Source organism: Sorghum bicolor, chromosome 3 (assembly GCF_000003195.3).
Source record: "Sorghum bicolor cultivar BTx623 chromosome 3, Sorghum_bicolor_NCBIv3, whole genome shotgun sequence".
NCBI lineage: Eukaryota > Viridiplantae > Streptophyta > Magnoliopsida > Poales > Poaceae > Sorghum > Sorghum bicolor.
The window spans coordinates 36,396,424-36,417,585 of record NC_012872.2 but is presented as its reverse complement, the minus strand read 5'-3'; positions in this window follow the sequence as shown (position 1 = coordinate 36,417,585).

Below are 21,162 nucleotides of genomic sequence, written 5' to 3'. Positions count from 1 at the left end.
CTCATGATCAATGTGACATAAATAATGTAAAGCATTAAACAATAAACAATGAGCATATTTAACACACAAGAATCATCATCGTCGATGCAAGAATTCCCAAGGCCGCTCCTGACCGTGAGCTCGGCTAGTATACTAGTTTTTAACCCTCTGCAGAGGTTGTACATCTTTACCCATGAGTCATGATTTACCCTTTCGCCCGAGGTAGCTAATCTCTTAACCCCCTTCCAAGGGAGGTCGGCAGGGATCACTATGAAGTCTTTCAAAGGTTCGTCTAACAAGTTAGGGCCGCTTGGTTTCATTAGTCAGTCCATGTGATTCACCCGCAGGAATCCACGGTCTGCTATTCCCCAATCGCGCCACAACGGGTAACCGCTAACGAGCTAGAAAAGTTACTCATACTTAACTAAAGCCAGAGCCATTATAGCCCTCATGGTTGCACTGTTGTCCCGGTTATCACTTACAGATAAATCATCAAGTGGCTAAAGAGTCATTTTTATCATTTATTACTTAACATTAATCTAGTCACAGGATCATGGTCACAGAAATAAAATCCAAATGCTATACTTGCCTTGATCCAAATGCTCTTGCTGATCTTGCTAGTTGTCCAAGGCTCTGATCTTGATCACTGAAGCACTCTTGTTCACCACGAATTGCTTATCGTCTAATCTCGATCATCGACCACACAAACAAAGAAAACATACACGAAGCAAACAAGGCTATAATTAGAACAGTACACCAATCATATGAAAACAGTATGAAAAGTTTATAAAAAGATTCTACGCATCGCTACGATCTCACAGACGTAAAGATCACGAAAATCAGAGCTAAAACGGAGGAGATATGAATTTTCTAAGATTTTATATAGAAAAACAATTAATTAAATAGTACCACGAATTTAAAAAGTTTCAAAACAGTGAGATAATATTTTTAACATGTAAACCTCGTAAATACGAACCTAACGCAATTTGAATGGACCAAATCGGATTTAAAATGAACATTTTATGGCTAAAACAGTTTCAGTGGCAAACTTGTAATTATTGAAAACGTACTTTGAATCAACCCGAGGTGGATTACGCTTTCAAAGTCAGATTGCGTATTTTCTAAAACACGTTATGGAGCGCGGGTTCTAAAACAGAAAAAGGCAGGGTCTCTTTAGAAACTTTTACCCCGAAAGGGGTATCTTCTATTGTGGACCCTTGATCTCGATCTGGACGGTGGAGATCGGTTGGGGGGGTTTAGTCGCCGGAATAGTGCTCCGGCCGGCGGTCCTCCATGGCCGGTGGCGAATTTCTCGCCGGGGCTCGTGAACTACGCGCTGAGGTCCACTAAAAATGGAACCGAAGGCATGGGAACGAAGCGGGGACTCAAGCGAACTCACCTAGGGCTTCTTTTGGGTCGGGGAGAGCTTGGAGGTGCCGGACGTCGCGCGAAGGCGGTTGGATGAGCTCCTGCAAGGTGCAGCAGCCATTAGGGAAAACTGAGGTCCGACAGAGAGCAAAGTCAACGGATCGGCGACTTCGTAGGGGTGATGCGAAGCTCTTCACGGACCCAAAATCGGTGGAAGGGCAACGCAGATCGACAAGGGCGACGGCGGCTTCACTGCTTCTCCGATGAGATCCCAGAGGCGGTCACGGGATGGAGCTGGGTCGCTCGACTTCAACAGATGGAGAAAGGAGAAGGCGCAGGGAAAGGCTACGAGTTTTATAGCGGTTCGGTGCATGCTTGGGGCAAGAAATCCCGAACCATCCGGGATTTTGTTCTCGGACAGAGTCCGGCTTGGCCACGACAAGGAAGAAGAAGGGAGAGGGCGCTGCCAGGTGGGCCCGATCCGTCAGCGTCTGGAAGAGGAGAGGAGGGGAGCGCTGGGTGAGCCGAGTGGGCTGCGGCCCGAGACGAGGGGAGAGGGGGAAGGGCGCGGGGCAGGCTGGGCTGCGGCCTGGTTTCCAAGGAGCGGCTTCCTCCTTCCTTTTTTTTTCTGTTATTTCCAAACCCTTTTTAAATCAGTTTGAAAACCATTTTAAAGTCAGTTGGAATTATTTCGAAATTTGGGATCAAATCACTCAGCAAACAAAAGATGAATTCTCCAGCATGAATGCACATTCAGGTTACTAAACCCTAGGATTAATTTTATTTAAATGAAAATATTATTTTCCTATGTTTCATGAGCACAGAAATTCATAATTAAATCATTTTAGCTCTAATTCCCAAAAATTAATTTTTTTAGGGTGTTACATTGATCATCTCGAACAACTTGGTATTCAAATGTTTTTCATTTTAAGTAATTTAGTTTGTCATTTGACCATGTTTGACCAAAACCCATCTTGGATTTTAAACACATGTGCCTAGGGTTAGCTAAAATCTATCCAAATGGAAAAATGGATAATGTATCAAATGTAGATCATGATGATCTCTAACAACTTTGTATTCAAAATTGTTTCATTTGAAGTCATCAAATGGGCCATTTGATCAAGTTTGAAGCACTCAATTTTGAATTTTGAAAGAATTCATAGCCACGCACTGGTTTTCGGAACCCTAGATGTTTTTGAGTAGAAAAGTCATGAATAACAAAATTGTTCCACTCATCAAGATTTACATTTAATATAGAGACTATTTTTGCATTTGATAAAGTGTTGGGAAGGTGTAGTTGAAAATCCACAATTCTCACATATAGTTCCATATAGTTTATGTGAGATTCAAGATTTAGTGAGTATTGTTTACTTAAACTTTCTCAAAAGGAAAAATAGTCTATATAAAAAGTTTGGATCTTGATCATCTCGAACAACTTGGTATTCAAATGTTTTTCATTTTAAGTAATTTAGTTTGTCATTTGACCATGTTTGACCAAAACCCATCTTGGATTTTAAACACATGTGCCTAGGATTAGCTGAAATTTATCCAAATGGAAAAATGGATAATGTATCAAATGTAGATCATGATGATCTCTAACAACTTTGTATTCAAAATTGTTTCATTTGAAGTCATCAAATGGGCCATTTCATCAAGTTTGAAGCACTCAATTTTGAATTTTGAAAGAATTCATAGCCACGCACTGGTTTTCGGAACCCTAGATGTTTTTGAGTAGAAAAGTCATGAATACCAATATTGCTCCACTCATCAAGATTTACATTTAATATAGAGACTATTTTTGCATTTGATAAAGTGTTGGGAAGGTGTAGCTGAAAATCCACAATTCTCACATATCATTCCATATAGTTTATGTGAGATTCAAGATTTAGTGAGTATTGTTTACTTAAACTTCCTCAGATGGAAAAGTGGTCTATATAAAAAGTTTGGATCTTGATCATCTCGAACAACTTGGTATTCAAATGTTTTTCATTTTAAGTAATTTAGTTTGTCATTTGACCATGTTTGACCAAAACCCATCTTGGATTTTAAACACATGTGCCTAGGATTAGCTAAAATTTATCCAAATGGAAAAATGGATAATGTATCAAATGAAGATCATGATGATCTCTAACAACTTTGTATTCAAAATTGTTTCATTTGAAGTCATTAAATGGGCAATTTGATCAAGTTTGAAGCACTCAATTTTGAATTTTGAAAGAATTCATAGCCACGCACTGGATTTCAGAACCCTAGATGGTTTCAAGTAGAAAAGTCATGATTAACAAAATTGTTCGACTCATCAAGATCTACATTTAATATAGAGACCATTTTGCATTTGGCAAAGTGTTAGGAAGGTGTAGTGGAAAATCCACAATTCTCACATTTAGTTTCATATAGTTTATGTGAGATTCAAGATTTAGTGAGTATTGTTTACTTAAACTTTCTCAAATGGAAAAATGGTCTATATAAAAAGTTTGGATCTTGATCATCTCGAACAACTTGGTATTCAAATGTTTTTCATTTTAAGTAATTTAGTTTGTCATTTGACCATGTTTGACCAAAACCCATCTTGGATTTTAAACACATGTGCCTAGGATTAGCTAAAATTTATCCAAATGGAAAAATGGATAATGTATCAAATGTAGATCATGATGATCTCTAACAACTTTGTATTCAAAATTGTTTCATTTGAAGTCATCAAATGGGCCATTTGATCAAGTTTGAAGCACTCAATTTTGAATTTTGAAAGAATTCATAGCCTCGCACTGGTTTTCGGAACCCTAGATGGTTTCGAGTAGAAAAGTCATGAATACCAATATTGTTCCACTCATCAAGATCTACATTTAATATAGAGACCATTTTGCATTTGGCAAAGTGCTAGGAAGGTGTAGTTGAAAATCCACAATTCTCACAAATAGTTTCATATAGTTTATGTGATATTCAAGATTTAGCGAGTATTGTTTACTTAAACTTTCTCAAATGGAAAATGGTCTATATAAAAAGTTTGGATCTTGATCATCTCGAACAACTAGGTATTCAAATGTTTTTCATTTTAAGTAATTTAGTTTGTCATTTGACCATGTTTGACAAAAACCCATCTTGGATTTTAAACACATGTGCCTAGGATTAGCTAAAATTTATCCAAATGGAAAAATGGATAATGTATCAAATGAAGATCATGATGATCTCTAACAACTTTGTATTCAAAATTGTTTCATTTGAAGTCATTAAATGGGCAATTTGATCAAGTTTGAAGCACTCAATTTTGAATTTTGAAAGAATTCATAGCCACGCACTGGTTTTCAGAACCCTAGATGGTTTCAAGTAGAAAAGTCATGATTAACAAAATTGTTCGACTCATCAAGATCTACATTTAATATAGAGACCATTTTGCATTTGGCAAAGTGTTAGGAAGGTGTAGTGGAAAATCCACAATTCTCACATTTAGTTTCATATAGTTTATGTGAGATTCAAGATTTAGTGAGTATTGTTTACTTAAACTTTCTCAAATGGAAAAATGGTCTATATAAAAAGTTTGGATCTTGATCATCTCGAACAACTTGGTATTCAAATGTTTTTCATTTTAAGTAATTTAGTTTGTCATTTGACCATGTTTGACCAAAACCCATCTTGGATTTTAAACACATGTGCCTAGGATTAGCTAAAATTTATCCAAATGGAAAAATGGATAATGTATCAAATGTAGATCATGATGATCTTTAACAACTTTGTATTCAAAATTGTTTCATTTGAAGTCATCAAATGGGCCATTTGATCATGTTTGAAGCGCTCAATTTTGAATTTTGAAAGAATTCATAGCCTCGCACTGGTTTTTGGAACCCTAGATGGTTTCGAGTAGAAAAGTCATGAATACCAATATTGTTCCACCCATCAAGATCTACATTTAATATAGAGACCATTTTGCATTTGGCAAAGTGCTAGGAAGGTGTAGTTGAAAATCCACAATTCTCACATATAGTTTCATATAGTTTATGTGAGATTCAAGATTTAGCGAGTATTGTTTACTTAAACTTTCTCCAATGGAAAAATGGTCTATATAAAAAGTTTGGATCTTGATCATCTCGAACAACTAGGTATTCAAATGTTTTTCATTTTAAGTAATTTAGTTTGTCATTTGACCATGTTTGACCAAAACCCATCTTGGATTTTAAACACATGTGCCTAGGGTTAGCTAAAATTTATCCAAATGGAAAAATGGATAATGTATCAAATGTTGATCATGATGATCTCTAGCAACTTTGTATTCAAAATTGTTTCATTTGAAGTCATCAAAGGGGCCATTTGATCAAGTTTGAAGCACTCAATTATGAATTTTGAAAGAATTCATAGCCACGCACTGGTTTTCGGAACCCTAGATGGTTTCGATTAGAAAATTCATGAATAACAAAATTGTTCCACTCATCAAGATCTACATTTAATATAGAGACCATTTTTCATTTGACAAAGTGGTAGGAAGGTGTAGTTGAAAATCCACAATTCTCACATATAGTTTCATATAGTTTATGTGAGATTCAAGATTTAGTGAGTATTGTTTACTTAAACTTTCTCAAATGGAAAAATGGTCTATATAAAAAGTTTGGATCTTGATCATCTCGAACAACTTGGTATTCAAATGTTTTTCATTTTAAGTAATTTAGTTTGTCATTTGACCATGTTTGACCAAAACCCATCTTGGATTTTGAACACATGTGCCTAGGATTAGCTAAAATTTATCCAAATGGAAAAATGGATAATGTATCAAATGTAGATCATGATGATCTCTAACAACTTTGTATTCAAAATTGTTTCATTTGAAGTCATCAAATGGGCCATTTGATCAAGTTTGAAGCACTCAATTTTGAATTTTGAAAGAATTCATAGCCACGCACTGGTTTTCGGAACCCTAGATGGTTTTGAGTAGAAAAGTCATGAATACCAATATTGTTCCACTCATCAAGATCTACATTTAATATAGAGACCATTTTGCATTTGACAAAGTGCTAGGAAGGTGTAGTTGAAAATCCACAATTCTCACATATAGTTTCATATAGTTTATGTGAGATTCAAGATTTAGCGAGTATTGTTTACTTAAACTTTCTCAAATGAAAAAATGGTCTATATAAAAAGTTTGGATCTTGATCATCTCGAACAACTTGGTATTCAAATGTTTCTCATTTTAAGTAATTTAGTTTGTCATTTGACCATGTTTGACCAAAACCCATCTTGGATTTTAAACACATGTGCCTAGGGTTAGCTAAAATCTATCCAAATGGAAAAATGGATAATGTATCAAATGAAGATCATGATGATGTCTAACAACTTTGTATTCAAAATTGTTTCATTTGAAGTCATTAAATGGGCAATTTGATCAAGTTTGAAGCACTCAATTTTGAATTTTGAAAGAATTCATAGCCACGCACTGGTTTTCGGAACCCTAGATGGTTTCAAGTAGAAAAGTCATGATTAACAAAATTGTTCCACTCATCAAGATCTACATTTAATATAGAGACCATTTTGCATTTGGCAAAGTGTTAGGAAGGTGTAGTTGAAAATCCACAATTCTCACATATAGTTCCATATAGTTTATGTGAGATTCAAGATTTAGTGAGTATTGTTTACTTAAACTTTCTCAAATGGAAAAATGGTCTATATAAAAAGTTTGGATCTTGATCATCTCGAACAACTTGGTATTCAAATGTTTTTCATTTTAAGTAATTTAGTTTGTCATTTGACCATGTTTGACCAAAACCCATCTTGGATTTTAAACACATGTGCCTAGGATTAGCTAAAATTTATCCAAATGGAAAAATGGATAATGTATCAAATGTAGATCATGATGATCTTTAACAACTTTGTATTCAAAATTGTTTCATTTGAAGTCATCAAATGGGCAATTTGATCAAGTTTGAAGCACTCAATTTTGAATTTTGAAAGAATTCATAGCCACGCACTGGTTTTCGGAACCCTAGATGGTTTCGAGTAGAAAAGTCATGAATAACAAAATTGTTCCACTCATCAAGATCTACATTTAATATAGAGACCATTTTGCATTTGACAAAGTGTTAGGAAGGTGTAGTTGAAAATCCACAATTCTCACATTTAGTTTCATATAGTTTATGTGAGATTCAAGATTTAGTGAGTATTGTTTACTTAAACTTTCTCAAATGGAAAAATGGTCTATATAAAAAGTTTGGATCTTGATCATCTCGAACAACTTGGTATTCAAATGTTTTTCATTTTAAGTAATTTAGTTTGTCATTTGACCATGTTTGACCAAAACCCATCTTGGATTTTAAACACATGTGCCTAGGATTAGCTAAAATTTATCCAAATGGAAAAATGGATAATGTATCAAATGTAGATCATGATGATCTCTAACAACTTTGTATTCAAAATTGTTTCATTTGAAGTCATCAAATGGGCCATTTCATCAAGTTTGAAGCACTCAATTTTGAATTTTGAAAGAATTCATAGCCACGCACTGGTTTTTGGAACCCTAGATGGTTTCGAGTAGAAAAGTCATGAATACCAATATTGTTCCACTCATCAAGATCTACATTTAATATAGAGACCATTTTGCATTTGGCAAAGTGCTAGGAAGGTGTAGTTGAAAATCCACAATTCTCACATATAGTTTCATATAGTTTATGTGAGATTCAAGATTTAGCGAGTATTGTTTACTTAAACTTTCTCAAATGGAAAAATGGTCTATATAAAAAGTTTGGATCTTGATCATCTCGAACAACTTGGTATTCAAATGTTTTTCATTTTAAGTAATTTAGTTTGTCATTTGACCATGTTTGACAAAAACCCATCTTGGATTTTAAACACATGTGCCTAGGATTAGCTAAAATTTATCCAAATGGAAAAATGGATAATGTATCAAATGTAGATCATGATGATGTCTAACAACTTTGTATTCAAAATTGTTTCATTTGAAGTCATCAAAGGGGCCATTTGATCAAGTTTGAAGCACTCAATTTTGAATTTTGAAAGAATTCATAGCCACGCACTGGTTTTCGGAACCCTAGATGGTTTCGAGTAGAAAATTCATGAATAAAAAAATTGTTCCACTCATCAAGATCTACATTTAATATAGAGACCATTTTGCATTTGACAAAGTGTTAGGAAGGTGTAGTTGAAAATCCACAATTCTCACATATAGTTTCATATAGTTTATGTGAGATTCAAGATTTAGTGAGGATTGTTTACTTAAACTTTCTCAAATGGAAATATAGTCTATATAAAAAGTTTGGAGCTTGATCATCTCGAACAACTTGGTATTCAAATGTTTTTCATTTTAAGTAATTTAGTTTGTCATTTGACCATGTTTGACCAAAACCTGTCTTGGATTTTAAACACATGTGCCTAGGATTAGCTAAAATTTATCCAAATGGAAAAATGGATAATGTATCAAATGTAGATCATGATGATCTCTAACAACTTTGTATTCAAAATTGTTTCATTTGAAGTCATCAAATGGGCCATTTCATCAAGTTTGAAGCACTCAATTTTGAATTTTGAAAGAATTCATAGCCACGCACTGGTTTTCGGAACCCTAGATGTTTTTGAGTAGAAAAGTCATGAATACCAATATTGCTCCACTCATCAAGATCTACATTTAATATAGAGACTATTTTTGCATTTCATAAAGTGTTGGGAAGGTGTAGTTGAAAATCCACAATTCTCACATATCATTTCATATAGTTTATGTGAGATTCAAGATTTAGTGAGTATTGTTTACTTAAACTTCCTCAGATGGAAAAATGGTCTATATAAAAAGTTTGGATCTTGATCATCTCGAACAACTTGGTATTCAAATGTTTTTCATTTTAAGTAATTTAGTTTGTCATTTGACCATGTTTGACCAAAACCCATCTTGGATTTTAAACACATGTGCCTAGGATTATCTAAAATTTATCCAAATGGAAAAATGGATAATGTATCAAGTGTAGATCATGATGATCTCTAACAACTTTGTATTCAAAATTGTTTCATTTGAAGTCATCAAATGGGCCATTTCATCAAGTTTGAAGCACTCAATTTTGAATTTTGAAAGAATTCATAGCCACGCACTGGTTTTCGGAACCCTAGATGTTTTTGAGTAGAAAAGTCATGAATACCAATATTGCTCCACTCATTAAGATCTACATTTAATATAGAGACTATTTTTCCATTTGATAAAGTGTTGGGAAGGTGTAGTTGAAAATCCACAATTCTCACATATCATTTCATATAGTTTATGTGAGATTCAAGATTTAGTGAGTATTGTTTACTTAAACTTCCTCAGATGGAAAAATGGTCTATATAAAAAGTTTGGATCTTGATCATCTCGAACAACTTGGTATTCAAATGTTTTTCATTTTATGTAATTTAGTTTATCATTTGACCATGCTTGACCAAAACCCGTCTTGGATTTTAAACACATGTGCCTACGATTATCTAAAATTTATCCAATTGGAAAAATGGATAATTGTCACACCCAAATTTAAGTATAAATTTGAGTACAATAAACCTCATGTGCGCCCCAAGAATAGTAGCGCACACAAGTCGACAAATTACAAATGTATCATCACAAGTGTTGTCGAGGGTATCAATAAGGGGTACCCTCACCGATGCACGTAACAAGACTATCCGTACGCAGGACGAGGCCCTCGACTCGACGCTCTGGATGTGCATATACGCAGCCATCGACGTCCGCAGCCTCGAAGACGGAAATAGCGTCGAGCGAATCGATCAGGGGTCGAGCGCTAGCTACCGTCGAATACGGAAATGGGCTCGAGCGAATCGGGAAGCGTCGAGCGCAAGGACACTGTCCGCCGCCTGACGCGCGCACGAGAGCCAGATCATTTAATGCACCTGCCGTTTTCCCCCCTAACACACTGACCACGAGAAGCGTGATAGGAAACAGGCACCCGTCCCATCGTTCTTTTTGCAGCCTTCCCCACCAAACGATCCAGGGCGTGTCAGGACGCAGGAAAAGAGGATGGAACGTCTAATCGGGACCCCCTCGAGACATCCAAGGTCAGCGCTCCAGAAATCGGCACATTACACGGCGTCCGACCCTCGACCGAATAGGGTTCCATCCTGGGGACGAGTTTGGCGTCGACTGATAACACTACAACCACCCCGCCGGATCTACCGCCATACCGTACAAGCGTGCGACCGTTGAACCAACACAAGACGGCGCGCAGAGCAGAATGCAGCGGCACGCGTAATCATCACCAGGCTATCAAGACGGGACGGCTCGAGGCCATGCCAGTACAGAAGCCTCGAGTAGGTCAGCGCTCCATGCTGCTATCGACCCCTACTCTGACACCTATACAAGTACCCTGGGTCTCTCCTTGGAGCTATAAAAGGAGGGACTCAGGAATAGAACGCAAGGCTACACCATACGCAGTAGAGCTCACACACTCCATACCACGCTTGTATTCACCCCTGTACAAGCACTTAGGTGCAAGATAATACAGACTTCCCTCCCCCGCTGGACGTAGGGCCTTCTCTTGCCCGAACCAGGATAAATCTTTGTGTCTTCTTGCATCACCATCTGGGAAAGGGAGCACGCATACAAATTTACTCGTTGGTGTGACCCCCCGTGGGGAAAACACCGACAGTTGGCGCGCCAGGTAGGGGTCCTGCGTGTTTTTCATCGATTTCCCACTCCTTTCCAGATGGCAGCACTCGCCTCGCCGATTCCGCGCTCCACGGTGATTTGGTTTGGGAGTATCGAGTTCATGTCTACGGGCTCCGGCTACGACATGATCTTGCTCTCAGTCAAAGGACCGGGAGGAACCCGCGTTGCGCCAGCACGGTTGAGGGCCCCGAGACGCCCTCGCCACCATGCCTCCCCGCCCAAGAAGAGGCGCGGACAGCACCACCGCCGCCCCTCTGCCTCATCACGACCGGCAACTCATACGAGGCAGGAGGTGAGCCGCGAGCCGGCAACACCATGTGCCCGAACCGCGGGCATGACGGCTCAACACCACACGACGACGGGAGGGGACACGTCTCGCGCGCCCTCCCCACCGCTGCTAAGCTACTTCCACGCGTGTTGTCTACTCCAAGAAGGGCACTGCCATTTGGATTAGACAACGCCGCGGCATCGCTCGCCAGAGCAATATGCCCAAACGCCCAGACGTACGTGGAGAGACCAATGGTCCTCCCACGTGACTTTGGAGCACTACGGCCGATGTCCGAGCTGCCTGATTTCTCCCAGGTGCGAGGCCTCCACCGCCTAGGCCCTGGGCAATACACGATCACCTCACTCAGGCAGCGGCTGCTAGAGGAGGGACGAGGATGTTTCTACGCCGCCGAGCCGGACTCCGACTCCGAGACTGATAGCTACGACCCTATAAGGGAATGCTATCACGTCGACGGGGCGGTAGAAACTACCGACGAGACGCAGGACGCTACTGCGGGCGGTCGAGCCCCTGCAGCACGGGAAGATCCAAGGACCCCTGGGAACGATGGACAGGTTGACCCCCCTCCACAGGAAGACAGGGCTGCGCAGCTTGCATAGCTGCGGGAGCTCAAGATGAAGCTCGACGAAGACCGTGAATGCCTCGTCCTGCTCGAGCAAATCCTTGAGCAAGACCTGCCCTACCTGCCGGGCGGAAGTGTCTGCAGACGCGCTCGAGAGGTACATCGACAAATCGTCGGAGACACAGAGCCAGAGCAGCCTGTCAGTCGTTTCCCTCGAGCAGGCCAGAATGTAGTGGCGGCGACAATGCTACTGCGCAACATGCCCGAACCATCGAACTCCCAGGCTCGATGCATTCGAGATGAGGTATAGACTCTGCTCCAGGTGGCGGCAGTTCAACAAGCCGAAAGATCAGCTTCTCGACGACGAGGGGCTGCCACTGAAAAACGCGCTGAGCCGCCTCAAAACGAAAAGGAAGTGTCGGTCCATCAACAGCCGCCCCCTCGAGGAAGAAAGACCACCCTCGTCCTCCCCGTCGACAATCAGCGTTGACACGACGCAAGGCATGACATTGAAGAGAATCGACGCCGCCGGCACGGAGACGCGGAAGAGCGCGGTTACAGTGCACATCGCGGTGGAAGGTATGATAGCGATGAGGACCGAGTGGCCCCCGAGCCGCCAGGCCCACGGGTGTTCAGCAGGGCAATCCGCAGCACGCCCCTGCCCAGTCCGTTCCGACCCCCGACCAGCATCGCGAAATACAATGGTGAGACCAAACCGGAGTTGTGGCTGGCCGATTTTAGGCTAGCCTGTCAGCTAGGAGGCGCTCGAGGTGATGATCGAGCCATCATCAGATAGATGCCGCTCTTCCTCTCCGACACCGCCCGTCGGTGGCTCGAGGAACTTCCAGCTAATCAGATCCACGACTGGGTCAATTTAGTCAGAGTCTTCAAGGGTAACTTCAAAGGGACCTACATAAGGCCTGGGAACTCGTGGGACCTCAGCAAGTGCAAACAGAAGTCAGGAGAAACTCTTCGAGAGTATGCTCGACGCTTCTCAAAACAACGCACCGAGCTGCCACATATACCTGACCATGACGTCATCCTGGCATTTGTCTCTGGTACCACCAGTCGAGACTTGGTGAGGGAATTGGGTCGGAATCGGCCTCAGACCGTCGACGAGCTCATGGACGTAGTGGCAAACTACGCAGCAGGGGAAGAAGCAGTCGGTGCCTTCTTCAGTTGTGAAGGAGGGAAAGGCAAGCAGCCTGCTGATGAAGATGGGACCTCCAGTCGAGGGCTGAAGAAGAACAAGAAGAAGCAGAAAGTGCGACAGTTCAAGCAGGAGAACTTCGACGACAATCTCGTCCCCGCCATGGAGCGGAAGAAGCCTCGAGGCCCCCCAGAAGGGGGTATTTTCGACAAGATGCTCGAAGAGCCATGCCCATACCATAAGGGAGGCGCCAACCACAAACTCAAAGACTGTCGAATGCTGAAAAAGCATTTCGACGGTCTTGGGTTCAAAAAGGACGCGTGTGACGACTCCAAGAAAGAGAAGGGCGGCAGCAAGGAGGACAACAAAGATGACGACGGCTTCCCCGCCGTCCACGACTGCTACATGATCTATGGTGGGCCCTCGATGCAGTTGACCTCGAGGCAGCGCAAAAGGGAGCGCCGTGAGGTCTTCGCGGCAAGAATGGCGGTGCCCCAGTACCTCAGCTGGTCGAGCACTCCCATCACCTTCGACCAAGAGGATCACCCCGACAAGGTGGTTGCCCCAGGCGTCTACCCGCTCGTCGTCGACCCCATCATCGTCAACACCCGACTCTCAAAGGTGCTAATGGACGGAGGCAGCAGCCTCAACATCATCTACCTCGAGACCCTCGACCTCCTCGGCATCGATAGGGGACGGCTCCAGCCAAGCGCCGGCGGTTTCCATGGCGTCGTGCAAGGGAAAAAGGCGCCGCCAGTAGGTCGAATCGACCTACCGGTCTGCTTTGGCACGACGGCCAACTTCAGGAAGGAGACCCTCACCTTTGAGGTGGTTGGGTTCCGGGGCACGTACCACGCCATCATCGGGCGCCCGGGCTACGCCAAGTTCATGGCCATACCCAACTACACCTACTTGAAGCTAAAGATGCCTGGACCCAAAGGTGTCATCACCGTCAGCTCCTCCTTCGAGCACGCTTACAAATGCGACGTCGAGTGCGTCGAGTATGGGGAGGCGGTCGAGAACTCCACCGAGCTCGTCGCAAAACTTGAAGCCCTGGCCGCTGAGGCTCCAGAGCCCAAGCGCCACGCGGGCAACTTCGAGCCAGCAGAGGGAACCAAGAAGATCCCGCTCGACCCCAACAACTCCGACGGCAAGGTACTGACGATCAGCGCCGACCTCGACCCCAAATAGGAAGCTGTGCTCGTCGACTTTCTCCGTGCGAACGCCGACATGTTTGCATGGAGTCCCTCGGACATGCCAGGCATACTGAGGGAAGTCGCCGAGCACTCCTTGGAGATTCGAGCCGGTTCCAAGCCAGTGAAGCAGCGGTTGCGCCGATTCGACAAGGAGAAGCGCAAGATCATTGGCGAGGAAATCCACAAGCTTTTGACGGCCGGATTCATCAAGGAGGTTCATCATCCTGACTGGTTAGCAAACCCTGTATTAGTTAAGAAAAGGAATGGGAAAATGAGGATGTGTGTCGATTATACAAGTCTAAATAAAGCATGTCCGAAAGTTCCTTTTCCATTACCACGTATTGATCTGATTGTCGATTCTACTGCGGGATGTGAAACCCTTTCTTTCCTTGATGCGTATTCTGGTTACCATCAAATAAAAATGGAAGAGTCCGACCAGCTCGCGACCTCTTTCATCACACCTTTTGGGATGTATTGCTATGTAACCATGCCATTTGGGCTTCGAAACGCGGGAGCCACGTACCAACGCTGCATGCTCCACGTATTTGGCAAACACATAGGATCGACGGTCGAGGCCTATGTCGATGACATTGTCGTCAAATCAAAAAGGCGAGGGGACCTGATCCAGGACCTCGAGATCACTTTTAGCTACTTATGCACCAACCAGATCAAGCTCAATCCTGAGAAATGCGTCTTCAGCGTGCCTCGAGACATGCTCTTGGGTTACATTGTTTCCCAGCGCGGCATCGAGGCCAACCCCGAGAAAGTCTCGGCCATCACGAGAATGGGGCCAATCTGAGACATCAAGGGAGTACAAAGAGTCACGGGATGCCTGGCGGCTCTGAGCCGTTTCATCTCGAGACTAGGAGAAAAGGCGTTACCGTTGTACCGACTTCAGAAGAAGGTCGAGCGTTTTTCCTGGACCCCGAGGCCGAGGAAGCTCTTGAAAGGCTGAAGAATACACTGACCTCAGCGCCAGTCCTGGTCCCACCTCAACCTGCGGAACCACTGCTCCTTTACGTTGCGTCGACGACCCAGGTCGTCAGTGCAGCGGTGGTGGTCGAGAGGCAGGAGGAGGGGCATGCGCTGCCAGTCCAGAGGCCAGTCTATTTCGTCAGCGAGATGCTTTCGGAGACCAAGGCACGTTACCCCCAAATCCAGAAAATGATCTACTCCATAATCCTCGCCCGCCGCAAGCTACAGCACTACTTTCTCGGCCACCCCATCACGGTGGTCTCGTCTTTCCCCTTGGGCGAGATAATCCAGAGCAAGGAGGCCACGGGAAGAATAGCTAAATGGTCGGTCAAGCTCATGAGTGAGACTCTCACTTACGCGCCTCGCAAGGCCATCAAATCGCAAGCCCTGGTGGACTTCATCGCAGAATGGACAGACTCCCAGCTTCCCCCGACTCAGGTCCAGTCTGAGCTGTGGACGATGTATTTCGACGGGTCGCTCATGAAGACGGGGGTTGGGGCTGGCCTGCTGTTCGTCTTACCCTTGGGCGTCCATGTGAGGTATGTCATCAGGATTCATTTTGCCGCATCCAACAATGTCGCAGAATACGAGGCCCTCGTCAACGGTCTCAAGATCGCCATCGAGCTAGGAGTCTGACGCCTCGACGTCCGAGGTGACTCCCAACTCGTCATCGACCAAGTGATGAAGACTTCAAGCTGCCACGACCCAAAAATGGAGGCGTACTGCAAGGAAGTCCGTCGACTCGAAGACAAGTTCCACGGCCTTGAGCTCGTCCACATCACCCGACGCTACAACGAAGCAGCTGACAAACTCGCCAAGATCGCGTCGACCCGAGGCACGGTGCCACCTGACGCGTTCTCAAGAGATCTTCACGAACCATCCGTCGACTTGGGCTCGGGGGCTGACGTCGATGCCGCTCCCGCCCAGCCAATCGACACCATCGACGCACTGCTAATGGCAGCAGAGGTGATGGAGGTAGAATGGCGGCCTGGTCGACCGTTCGACTGGCGCACACCGTTCCTCGACTGCCTAATCCGCTGCGAGCTGCCAGAAGATCGATCAGGGGCCCGCCGTGTCGCTCGACGGGCCAAGTCATACATGATCTATGGCGAAGGCAATGAGCTATATCGACGAAGCCCGACAGGGGTCTTACAGCGTTGCATCACCGTAGAAGAAGGCCGGAAACTCCTCGAGGACAAACACTCGAGGGCTTGTGGCCACCATGCTGCTCCACGGACCCTCGTGGGGAACGCCTTTCGAAAAGGTTTCTACTGGCCAACAGCCGTGGCAGATGCCATCGAGCTTGTACGCTCATGTCATGGGTGCCAGTTCTACGCCAAACAGACACATCTGCCCACCCACGCTCTTCAGATGATCCCCATCACCTGGCCATTTGCGGTATGGGGGCTCGATTTAGTAGGACCTCTACAAAAGGCGAAAGGGGGTTACACCCACTTGCTGGTGGCCATCGACAAATTCTCTAAATGGATCAAGGCTCGACCCATCACCAACATCCGCTCCGAACAAGCCGTCCTCTTCTTCACCGACATCATACACCGATTCGGAATCCCTAATGTGATCATCACCGACAACGGCACCCAGTTCACCGGCAAAAAGTTCTTGGACTTCTGCGATCTGCATCACATCCGTGTGAACTGGTCCGCGGTGGCTCACCCTCGAACTAACGGCTAGGTCGAGCGTGCCAACGGCATGATCTTGCAGGGGCTCAAACCAAGGATCTACAATCGCCTGAAGAAATTTGGCAAGAAGTGGGTCGAGGAGCTTTCCTCGGTCTTATGGAGTTTGAGGATGACGCCAAGCCGGGCCACCAAATACACCCCGTTCTTCATGGTCTATGGCTCTGAGGCCGTGCTCCCAACGGACCTCGAGTATGGATCTCCTCGACTCAAGGCATACAATGAGCAGTCGAATAAGGAAGCTCAAGAGAATGCTGTCGACCAGCTTGAGGAGGCTCGAGACATGGCCCTCCTCAACTCTGCCAGATACCAGCAGAAGCTTCGACGCTACCACGACAAACACATACGAAAGAGGGACTTAAACGTGTGTGACCATGTCCTACGACGATGGCAGAGCAATCAAGGACGCCACAAGCTGACCCCACCATGGGAAGGCCCGTACGTGGTGGCCCAAGTCTTGAAGCCAGGAACGTACAAGTTAGCGGACGAGAAGGGGGCGGTCTTCACCAACGCATGGAACATCGAACAGCTACGTCGATTCTACCCCTAGAAGTTCAAAACTTATGTTCCTACGTATATTTCGTACCAGGACATTGTAAACGAATGCAAGAATAAATGAAGTCTTTCCCTCGAGCAACTTCTTTTTGTACCAAGGATTTACAAGTCATAATTTCGACGTTAGAAGGGGGCGCCGACGATGACCCATCATAGTCAACACCCCCTCGGGGGCTACCAGGGGGACGACCCCCCCCCCAAGCGTCGAAAAAGCCAAGAAATTTTCTCTTCTTACTTAGTAAACCTTGCACGATTCGAGTAGCTAAGACGCCTCGAGCCCCTCAAAGGCCGAGGGACAACGAGCCTGAGAACTCCTACGCCCCCAGGCTACGGAAACTCTACTCACTTCCTTACCCTTGAGGAGATCGAGGCTGTTTTTGACGAATGGTCGAACAAGGAATACAAACGTAGGCGCAAAAAGAAACAAAAAGCCTCGTGCAGAAAGACAGATAAACATGTTGACGAAGTATTATACAAGGGGCCCCAGGCACCCTGAGCAGGCTCGCAGGCCTCAGTCCATGGCACGATCCTCTCCACCCCCGCCTGAGCCCGAGCCAGTCTCAGGAGGAAGCACCTCAGGCTCAAAAAGCTTAGCCAGCCTTTCCCCAAGAGCCTTCGCGTCGTCGATCAAGGCGTGGAGCCTCTCTTCGTTCTCCGCGTCGGTCTTGGAGATGTCGGTGACGAAGCCGTGGGACACCACCTCCATGTCATAGGAGAAGCCCGAGCAGACAACTGCCATCGCCCGCTTCACCCCGATGTGGAGGGCGTCCCGCACTCGGTCTCTCAGCGTCGCGCCTAAGTAGCACAGCTGGTCGACCAGTGCGTCGCCTCGAGCTCCCTCCCTCGACTTGTCTATAGGTTCGACCTCCCAAGAGGTCGAGAGGTCGCTTATCGCCGTCTGCACGCGACGGTTCAAAGCAACCTCCGCCTCGAGCTGGGCCTTAGCATTACGGGCCTCGACTTGGGCGGCTAGGAGTTCGTCCTTAAGCCCTGCAAACGCCAATACAAGAAACTTTAGGAAAAACCAAGCACACCTCGAAAAATAAATCCGACAAAGAAAACGTACCACGGACGCTCTCTTCTAGGGCCGTGTTCTCGCCGACTAGTCTGGTGTTGGCCCTCTCGATCTCTCTGTTGGAGCGTACCAGCTCAGTGTTGGCAACGCGGAGATCCTCGATCGCCTTGCCAGCCTGAGCAATGGCCCCACTCTTCTCCAACAGCTCTCCCTTCAGACGTTCGACGTCGTCAGAGAGCCTGCGGGATTGAGCCCGCTCCGCCTCGAGATCTTCGAGGGCCTTCCTCTTGGCTTCCTCCGCGGCGCTCCTGGCGATCTCACCGTTCACGTGCTCCACCTTCATCTTCTGGAAGGACTCTCGGAGAGAGTCCAGGTCAGTTTTAAGAAGGCCCTTCTCTTTGTCTAGGTCCGCGATAACGCTCTTGTAGGACAGGGCCTCCTCCCGGGCTCTGGACGCGGCCTCCTCGACCGTCAGAGCCCGCTCCCGCAGCAGCGTTGTCTCCTCCTCCGCCTTTCTTGAAGCCTCTTGAGCCTCGGCCAAAGCAGCCTCCCTCGCCTTCTTCTCCTCCTCGAGCGCTATGAGGTCTTTATAAGCCTTGAGGAGTTTCTCCTGCGACTCGAGGAGTTGGTCCTTCAGGACGGGGAGCTGCTCCCAGCCGCCTCTTGTGGTGTGAATGAAGCTCGACTTGATGCGGGAGGTCTCTTTCATGCCCTGCGAGCCGGCGGTCGAACAGCTAGAACACAAAACCAAAAGGTTCCATGAAGATCAAAGATCGAAAAACACTTACAAAATAAGCCGGCCCGAGCCCGTTGTTGATGATGTCCGACAGGAGCCCCACCACGTGCTTCATCCAAAGGCGGAGCTCCTCGACATGCTCCGACTTCTCGGCCTCCTTCTTGTCATCGAGGAAGATGTTGGGCTCGGACGGGTCGGTGGAAGCTCGGATACGAATCCGATCGGGACACCAGTTCTCCATCTTCCGATCAGCCCGTGCCTTGACGCCGCGGATAAGGTTCTCGATGGTCTCGAGGGAGCCCCCGTGGCGCAAGAACAGGTCGACGAGGCATGGGAACCGCCCGTCGTCATCCACCGTCTTCCAAGTACCGTCCTTGCTTCCCGACGTCTCGATCTCGTCCTCCTTAGAGGGAAAGCGGTCCTCCCACGCCCGACGCTCCCGGAGGAACCCTGGGGCGATCCCGTCCATGCCGTAGATCGTCCTCCTGATCTCGGACTCGGGGTCGGTGGGGGTGCGCATCATGCAGGCGAGTGCCACCACTCCGTCCGCTCGCCCCGACTCTGCCCGGATCGTGGCGGGCGCCCCCTGGAGGAGCCACGCTGGGGTTGGAGGGCCGTACACCGGCAAATCTTCTTCCTGCTCGCCGGGCTCTTGTGGCGCTAGTGGTACCAGTTGGGCCAGACCTTGAGGCGGGGGCTCGAGTGGTCCGTCCTCTTGGCCCCCCTGCTGCTGCTGCTGTTGCTGTCCCTCGAGCGTTTGCTGCTCCTACTGCTGCTGCTCCTCCTCCTGCTGATGTTGCTCCTGCTGCTGCTGCTCCTGTGGTGGCCGCGTCGCCTCGCGCTCCCGCTCCTCCCCCTCCTTCTCTTTCTCCTTCTGCTCCTCGAGGGCTCGAAGGCCAGCGGGCCAGGGAGTCCGTCCCGAGATGAGAGAGGTCGACGCCTCCTCCTCCATAGGTTGGGCGTCCCCAGACGCCTCGTTACCACCAGACGTGTCGCTGATGGTGATGGGGTCCGCCTCGACCCTCAATCGGGGAGGCTCGGGGGCTCCTTCCCACCCCTGAGTTTGGGGTGCCTCGTCACGCGTCGACGGCATCGGAGGAGGCTCGGGACGAGACGGAGCACTCCCAGCATCGGCCGGAGGTTGAGAGTCGGAGGAGCCTGCAAAGTAAAGAATAAAGGTCAGTCACTGTAATAACCGACACAAGAACGTCACAAGACCCAGAAACAAACTACAAACCTGGCTCCTTAGAGGCTGCTCCTGCCTTGAGCCTCTTCGCCATTGAGGGCTGTGCCTGCTCGAGCGTCCGCTTTAGACTAAAAAGAAGAGAACGAGCATGAAAAGACCAGAATACAAGGAAACGCGTGGGAATGGGTAAACAAAAGTCACAACTTCAAAAAGCTTACGCTACGGGAAGAACAGCTCGCCTATCGGTACCCCGACCGGTGGGCCTCGAGCCACCCCGCGTCAAGGCTCCGGGCCCCTCGAGTGCAGGCACTGGCCCTGGCACAACAATTCCCGCTTGGTGGGCACCGGGACTGGCGCTCCTACGGCCGGCCTCTCCTTTCTCGGAGGCCGCAGCGCGACCGCGAGTCAATGGCCCCGTCGCCTGGGGCCTAGCATGTCCACCCCCTGGGCGCAGGGGAGGGCGCGGCACGACCTGGCCAGTCGAGGGCGTAGGAGGCATGTCGGCCCGAGGGCGGTGGGATCCGCTCGGGCCCTCCTTCGGAGTCTCTGTCCGGGGGACGTCGACGTTACCTTGAGGCGGGCCCTCGAGGATCCGGTCAAGACGTGACGCCATCCCCTCGGAGTCGTCGCTGCCCTCGTCGTCATCGTCGTCGTCGCTGGGGGATTCTTCCTCAGGCTCCCCCCTCTGCCTGGATTTGGCTCGACGCGCCTCCAATGCTTGGCGGTCGAGGTTCTTCTTCTTCTCCCCTTTCTTTGCGGAGTCCTTGGTGGACTTCAGCTTTTCGGCGGACTGGCGCCGCCTGTCACGATCGACCTCGTCCTC